At 40.7% G+C, this 8,637-nt stretch overlaps 1 protein-coding gene across 2 annotated transcripts in view; it reads right to left on the bottom strand.

Moving 5' to 3' along the window:
* Positions 1–8,637, bottom strand: part of JMJD1C (jumonji domain containing 1C) — a 360,771-nt gene that overhangs the window by 182,524 nt on the left and 169,610 nt on the right. The window lies entirely within an intron of this gene.

Here is an 8,637-nt window from a genome sequence, read left to right as displayed (position 1 = left end):
AACCCGCCACCTTAGGTGTATGTGGCTGGCGCCTTAGCCGCTTGAGCCACAGGCACCAAGCCATTTCAAGATATTTTCTAAAGTAAATTATTACTTCTTTGACCACAAGTTATATTAAAATATGTTGCTTAATTTCAAAATATTTGGGGAATTTTCTGGTAATGTCTTCTGTAATAGATTTCTAGTTTAATTCCATTGTGGCCATAGAACTCACTCTGTATGACTTTAATCCTTGAAAATCTGTGGGATCTGCTTCATAGCCCAACATATGGACTAGACTCAGAAGTGTTCCTTACCTGTTCAAATGTAACATTATATCCTACAGTTTGAGATAGAGAGGAGGAATATAGAGTTCTATGTGTGTTAACTAGGTCATTTTTATTAGCAGGGATCTTCAAAGTGACTACTTGTTACATAAAATTATGAAGAAGTATGCTTACCATAAATTTTTCCTTATAGTTTTTTAAATGTTTATATCATCTAGTTCAAAGATGCCTTAATGGGTACATATACATTTGTTAAATTTTCTCATTGAATTGACAATTTTATAATTACAAAACATTCCATTAAATTTCTAGAAATACTTCTTCTTTTTTTGTAGAGACAGAGTTTCACTTTATCGCCCACAGTAGAGTACCATGGCATCACACAGCTCACAGCAACCTCCAACTCCTGGGCTTAGGCGATTCTCTTGCCTCAGCCTCCCGAATAGCTGGGACTATACAGGTGCCCACCACAATGCCCAGCTATTTTTTTTGTTGCAGTTTGGCTGGGCCAGGTTTGAACCCACCACCCTCGGTATATGGGGGCAGCGTCCTGTCCACTAAGCCACAGGCACTGCCCTAGAAATACTTCTTGTCTAGAATATTTGTATAATATGCATTCCAGCCATACCACCTTTCTTGTACTGAAGTCTTTGGATAGTGTACCTTTTTCTATCTTTTTTTTTTTGAGACAGAGTCTCACTTTGTCGCCCTTGGTAGAGTGGCAGCAACCTCGAACACTTGGGCTCAAGAGACTTTCCTGCCTCAGCCTCTTGAGTAGCTGGGACTACAGGCACCCACCACAATGCCCAGCTATTTTTAGAAACAGGATCTTGCTCTTGCTCAGGCTGGTCTTGAACCAGGCAATCCACCCGCCATGGCATCCCAGAGTGCTAGGATTACAGACATAAACCACTGCACCCGGCCTCTTTTTTCTATCTTATTATTTTCAATTCCCTTGTATTAAACTTTTCTTTTTTTTTTTGAGACAGCACCTCAAGCTGTTGCCCTGGGTAGAGTGTCATGGCATCACAGCTCACAGCAACCTCCAACTCCTGGGCTTAAGCAATTCTCTTGCCTCAGACTCCCAAGTAGCTAGGACTACAGGCACCTGCCAAATGCCTGGCTATTTTTTGGTTGTAGTTGTCACTGTTGTTTGGCAGGCCTGGGCTGGATTCAAGCCCGCCAGCTTTGGTGTATGTGGCTGTCATCTTAGCCAGGTGAACTAAAAGTGCTGAGCCTAAAGTCTAACTTTTATAAACAGAAGCTAATTGCATTTTTTATCCAGTTTACCACTAATTTTTAATTTGGTTGCTTAGTCCTTCTCAATTTAATATAAAGATGGGTTTAGGTCTAACATCTTATTATTTGTTTCATAGTTTTCGCATCCTCTGTTATTTCTTGACTTCTTTTTTAAATGCCTTTTAGGCCAGTAGTGGTGGCTAACACCTGTAATTCTAGCATTCTGGGAGGCCACAGAGGGTGGATTCCTTGAGCTTAGGAGTTCAAGACCAGCCTGAGCAAGAGCAAGACCCTGTGTCTAAAAATAGCTGAGCATGTGGTGGGTGCCTGTAATCCCAGCTACTTGGGAGACTGAGGCAAGAAGAATACTTGAGCCCAAGATTTTTTTTTTTTTTTTTTGTAGTTTTTGGCCGGGGCTGGGTTTGAACCTGCCACCTCCAGCATACGAGGCCAGCGCCCTACTCCTTTGAGCCAAAGGCACGGCCCATGAGCCCAAGATTTTGAGGTTGCTATGAGCTAGGAGGCCACAGCAGTCTACAGAGGGCAAAAGTAAGACTATCTCAATGAAAAAATACTTTTTAGATTAATACATTTTATTTTATTTTTGGGAGAGTCTCAGTATATCACCCTCAGTCGAACACCATGGCATTATAGCTCACAGCAACCTCAAACTCTTGGGCTTAAGCGATTCTCTTGTCTCAGCCTTCCAAGTAGCTGGGACTAGAGGCACCTACCACAACGCCCAGCTATTTATGTTGTTGTTATTATTGACATTGTTGTTTGGCAGGCCTGGGCTGGGTTTGAACCCACCAGCCCTGGTGTATGTGGCCCACGCCCTAGCCACTGAGCTACTTTTCTAACAAAATTTGCAATCTTTTCTTTAAAATTCTTGCATATATATTTACTTTAAAGTTTGTATCTAGTTATTCCATTTTATAGATTTTCTGTTCATCTGTCCCAACTATAAATTGTTTTGCTTGATTTTTAATCCGTTACTATCCCATATCCTTAGGCTAGATACATATTTTCTTTTTTTTATTCTTTCTTTTCAGACAGAGTCTCTCATTCTGTTGCCCTGGGTAGAGTGTCATGGCATCATAGCTCATAGTTACCTCAAACTCTTAGGCTCAAGAGTTTCTTCCCAATAGCTGGGACTACAAGGTACCTATTACAAGGCCCAGTTCATTTTTTCTATTTTTCTTTCTTTTTTTATTTTGGTAGAGACAACAGTCTCACTCTTGCTCAGGCTGCTCTGGAACTCCTGAGCTCAAGCAACCCACCTGCCTCCCAGAGTGCCAAGACTACAGGCATGAGCCACTTCACTAGATGGCTAGATATGTATTTTCTGATTAACTTTGATTTTCAGATACCATGTGTGACAAACTAAACAGATAATCTGAGATTTTTCATAATTTTTTAAGAGGTAAACTTGACATGTGTTTTTGTCAGGCAGTTTAAACGCAAAGAATAATAGTAAATCCAAGATTACCTTAATCCAATCAGTAGTAGAGATGATTAAAAAATGGGCTTCAATCTCTGTAACTCTGGATTAGTCCAGTATACTATTTGAGACAGTTTCTTAAATAGGGGTGATTTTTGCTCACTAGGGACATTTGGCAATACATGAAACATTTTTGATTAACACACAGTAAGGTGAGAAAGTTGCTATTGGCATCTGTTGAATACAGACCAGGGATGACGCTAAACATCTCACAATGCACAAAAACATCCTCCAAATAAATAATTATCTAGTCTAATCTGTCTATAGGGCTGAGACTGAGAGATTCCATTCCCCTTGCTGTTTAAATATAAAAGCAAAGAGGTTTAGCAAAGCTCTCCCTCCTTATAGGCTTGAACTTCAAATGTCTCCCTAGTTCAAGTACATAAGACAAAAACTGCTGAGCTTCTTTCTCTCTCAGAGGTCTTTTCTCAAACCTATAGGCATACCAGTAAAGGCAAAGAGGCCTCATATGTTAGTTTCAATACACTGCATTTCTTTTTCCCCCAGAAATTTGGCTCTATAATTCTTCATAGCTTTGGAAACTGTTTAATGTCTTCAAAGATACATATTTTTATTGTTTATTTTGGTTTAGCTCTTCCAGTTCTTAATAGCAGAGCTGATACAAATTTTCCTTACCTGACAAGCTGACTCTAACTGTTTATAAAAGTGAATAAAGGAACAAGAAGCAGCACAACATTCCTGAAGAACAAAGTAGAGGGCTTGCCCTCCCAGATATAAAGTAATATTTTAGAGAAAGTAAACAAGAAAAAAAGAATCAAAGATAAAACAAAATTTCAAACCTCAAAATTAAAACAAAAAGAAAAAACTAAGAAGCCCCCACAAAAATAAATAAAGTCATAGTAATTAAGGCTGTATGGTATTAACTGTTTTAAAACAATGGGATGTACATGTTGGCTAGGATGTGGAACAAGGGAAAGTCTCATACTATTGGGAGAGCAAATTCCCACTACCAATCTGGGAAATAATTTGGTACTTCCTAATAAAAGGGAAATTATGAATATTATACAATCCAACAATTCCACTGTTAAATTAACTTAGAAATATTTTTGTATATGTACATGGGAAAACATGCACAAAAATGTTCACAGCAATACTGTACCTAATAGCACAGAAACAGCCCAAGTGCTAAGTAGCTAAGAGAACAAATACAGTGTTCATCTATTATAATCGCACATTAATCATATAACAAACTATTGATTTTCAGCCAAATACAATGAACATTCATGAGCATGGACAAAAATCAAATGCAATATTGGGCAAAATAAGCAAATATTTTATAATATTTATATAAAGTTAAAAAAACTGTAGGGATATTTCATAGGTGGCAAAATTTTTAGAAACTTCACTGGGGGAAAGAGTAAGAGTTGCAACTGCAAATGGGTGTACCTGTCTTTATAGGTGATGATGGGAGAACCTTATTTATGCATTTGTTTCTTTCTTTGTTATTTGAGATAGGATCTCACTATGTTGCCCAGGACAATCTTGAATTCCTGGCCTTAAGTGATTCTCTCAAGTACCTGGAATTGCAGGTACATTTGCTACCACCCCGGCTGGGTTCTTAACTTTATTCTACTTTATTTTGGGAGGGGGATTCTTAATTTTAAACTAAAACTATTCTTAGCTTCCATTTATGCAGGATATAACTAATAAAGGGAGAAAGGCTTCGAAAGAGAAATGAGTTAGACCAAATAAGAATGTAACAACAATAAAATAGATGTGGTAAGCCAGTAAGTGTAAGGTTACTGAGTAATACAAAATCCTCATGAAGTTGGTTCAAATCAAAACACATTAATTGTTCATGGAATAGAATTTAAAAATCCAAAAACAGAGGCAAAATCATCGTTTTTGACACATTGGCCATTTGCTATAAACCCCCCGATACTTTTCTATGGCCTTCTCTTTAAGGTTACTACCATGTCTAAAATTAATCAACAAATTTAGCTTCGGTCTGACAGAACAGGGATGATGTGATACAGCAATACACCCAACTCCCTAGTGTTAGCTGGCTTTGATGAAAACTTGTGGCAATTCCAGGTTTTCCAGAATAGGAAGAGTTAAGGCACTGTGAAAACTCTGCCAATTAAACTAAAGGAAAAGACACAGGTCACCAGATATATATTCAATTTCCCTCAAAGATCTGTTTGACTTATTTACACATTAATTAAACTGAATGAAGGGCAGCGCCTGTGGCTCAGTGAGTAGGGCGCCGGCCCCATATACCAAGGGTGGCATGTTCAAACCCGGCCCCAGCCAAACTGCAACCAAAAACTAGCCAGGCGTTGTGGCGGGCGCCTGTAGTCCCAGCTACTTGGGAAGCTGAGGCAGGAGACTCGGTTGAGCCCAGGAGTTGGAGGTTGCTGCGAGCGTGATGCCATGGCACTCTACCCAGGGGGATAGCTTGAGGCTCCGTCTCAAAAAAAAAAAAAAAAAGAAAAGTACAGCTTCAATTAAACTTTTTAAGAAGTCTTGCATATATACTGTATGAGAAGGAATGAGCAAAATATATTCCAGGGTGTGATAATAACTGAAAATTCAAAACAGTTTTGAGTACTAACATGACAATACAAGTAGAAAATTCCACCTCTAACCTCATGTGGCAGATCACAGTCAAGGAGCAGGCATACAACCCAGTTTATTCAGCAACTCCAAAGGAAAAGGGACCCTCCCAGTCCTCTTCAGCAGCAGTATGCATTTCTGAGCACACCATGATTCCCCCATGCAAGCATGTCCACAAAGGATAATAAAGCTGGTATGTACAGGCCAGATATGCCAATGGCAGGTTCCCTACAAAGCCCCACATAAGGCTAAAAACTCACTATTTTCTTGCTTATTCTCTGCTCTGTAGTATAAAGATATCGTTGAAAATGTCAAAAACACCTGTAGATACTCGGATGGGTCTCAGTACTAAGAAAAAGAGGAGGCCTTATGTTTATCAATAGCATAGAAAGTCAACCTGTTGGAGAAACTGGACAGTGGACTGAAACATATTATAAAAGTACGTAGTGTTGAAATGATCACCACATATGACCTGAAGAAATCAAAATTTCTATGATGAAAGTGATGAACAGAAGTAAATGAAAACAGAAAATCGCTGCTTTAAAACTGAAGGTATCAGCTACATACTATAAGAGTGAATCCAACAGCACCTGTAGCTCAGTCAGCAGGGCGCTGGCCACATACACCTACGGTGGCAGGTTAGAACCCCAAGCCTGCTAAGCAACAATGACAACTGCAACCAAAAAATAGCTATAGGCTTTGCGGCGGGCACCTGTAGTCCCAGCTACTTGGGAGGCTGAGGCAAGAGAATCACTTAAGTCCAAGAGTTTGAGGTTGCTGTGAGCTATGATGCCATGGCACTCTACCTAGGGCAACAGCTTGAGACTCTGTCTAAAAAAAAGAGTGAATCCAACAGTCCAAAGGTGCCATAGTGAACACATGCTGCTTAATGGTATGCTGATCATGAAAGGAAAAAAAGATCTATCAGCCAGGAGAAGTGGCTCACGACTATAATCCCAGCACTTGGGAGGCCAAGGTGGGTGGATTGCATGCACTCACAGGTTTGCGATCAGCCTGAGCAAGAGAGACCTCGTCTCAAAAACAGCTAGGAGTTGTGGGAGATGCCTGTAGTCCCAGCCACTCAGGAGGTTGAAGCAAGAGGATCACTTAAGCCCAAGAGTCTGAGGTTGCTGTGAGCTGAGACACCATGGTACCATACCCAGAGTGACATAGAATCTGTCTTCAAAAAAAAAAAAAAGGTCTAAGAAATGAACTGAAAATCTAACTGTGAGAATATTCAACAGGTTAGTTGCAGAGATTTATGAAAAGACATAGCATTAAATTTTATTTTATTTTTGAGACAACATCGCACTCTTGTCACCCTGAGTAGAGTGCCATGGTAAAATAGCTCACAGCAACCTCAAACTCCTGGGCTCAAGAGATAACGCTTGCCTCAGCCTCACAGGTAGCTGGGACTACATGCTCAGCTCGTTTTTCTATTTTTCCTTCTTTTTTTTTTTTTTGAGACAGAGCCTCAAGCTGTCACCCTGGGTAGAGTGCCATTGCATCACAGCTCACAGCAACCTCCAACTCCTGGGCTCAAGCAAGTTTCCTGCCTCTGCCTCCCAAGTAGCTGGGACCACAGGCGCGTGTCACAACGCCCAGTTATTTTTTTGGTTACAGCCGTCATCATTTGGCAGGCCCGGGCTAGATTTGAACCTGCCATCTTAGATGTATGTGGCTGGCGCCTTAGCCACTTGAGCCACAGGCACCAAGCCCGTTTTTCTATTTTTCAGTAGAGATCAGATCTCAGTCTTGCTCAGGTTGGTTTTGAACTCCTCAGCTCAAGCAATCCACCCACTTCAGCTTCCCAGACTGAAGCTGGGATTACAGACATGAGCCACCGTGCCCAGCCAAATTTTTAAAGATTAATGGATGGTGATAAAACATCTGCTGACCACAAAAAGGTAGCAACATTAATTGACAAGTCTGCCAGGGTCATCGCTGATTAAAATATGGCCAGAAAAAAATACATAATGCTGATGAAATACTGTACTGTTTCACGAGACCAAACACAATGTGCTGGTGTGGTGTTAGTGCCCTAGAAAAACATCGTGTACAGCTGATGAGACAGTCCATACTGGAATTAAGGATGCCAATGACAGACGCCAGGTGTGGTGGCTCATACCTTTAAGCCCAGCATTTTGGGAGGCTAAGACAGGTGCATCTTCTGAGCTCAGGAGTTTGAGACCAGCCTGAACAAGAACAGACCCCAGTCTCTAAAAAACAGCCCGGCATTGTAGCAAACACCTGTAGTCCCAGCTACTTGGGAGGCTAAGGCAAGAAGACACACTTGAACACAGAAGTTTGAGGTTGCTATGAGCTATGCCACCACAACACTTATGGCACAGAGTGAGACTCTGTCTCAAAAAAAAAAAAAAAGGATGCCAAGCACAGAGTAACTGTGCTGGGATATGCTAATGCAGTATGTATGCAAAGTGTAAACTTACCCTGATAGGCAGAAGCTTGTGTCCTCACTTTTTTTTTTTAATATTTGTTTATTTATTTACATATTTATTTATTTTGGCAGTTTCTGGCCGGGGCTGGGTTTGAAACCGCCACTTCTGGCATATGGGGCCAGCACCCTACTCCTTTGAGCCAGAGGCGCCACCCTCCTCACTGTTTTCAAAGCAGATTTCTTACTATCCCATCCTTAACCTAACCAGAAAAAAAATGGATTACCAGGGACAATTTGATAATTTTCAGATTGGTTTTACAAATATTTTTTTTTTTACCAGAGGTCAATCGCTCTGCAGAGAAGCTAGACTGAATGACTACTAGAAGATTTTATTATTCATTGACAACTATTCTAGCTTATCCTTCAGCTGAAATTCTCATCAAAAGTAATGTTGATGCCATGTACTTTCCCTCAAATGTGACTTCATTAATTTAGCTATGTGATCAGGGTATCCTCAGATCAAGAAAGAAGGGATATAGGCTCGGCGCCTATAGCTCAACTGGCTAAGGCGCCAGCCACGTACACCTAAGGTGGCAGGTTCGAATCCCCAGCCCGGACCTGCCAATGACAGCTGCAACCAAAAAGTAGCCGGGCCT

The sequence above is a fragment of the Otolemur garnettii genome, unplaced genomic scaffold, assembly GCF_000181295.1.
Source record: "Otolemur garnettii isolate 467f Iridium unplaced genomic scaffold, OtoGar3 scaffold00008, whole genome shotgun sequence".
NCBI classification, from domain to species: domain Eukaryota; kingdom Metazoa; phylum Chordata; class Mammalia; order Primates; family Galagidae; genus Otolemur; species Otolemur garnettii.
Note: the sequence above shows the minus strand (reverse complement) of the source record. Positions and strands in the feature narration are given on the sequence as shown.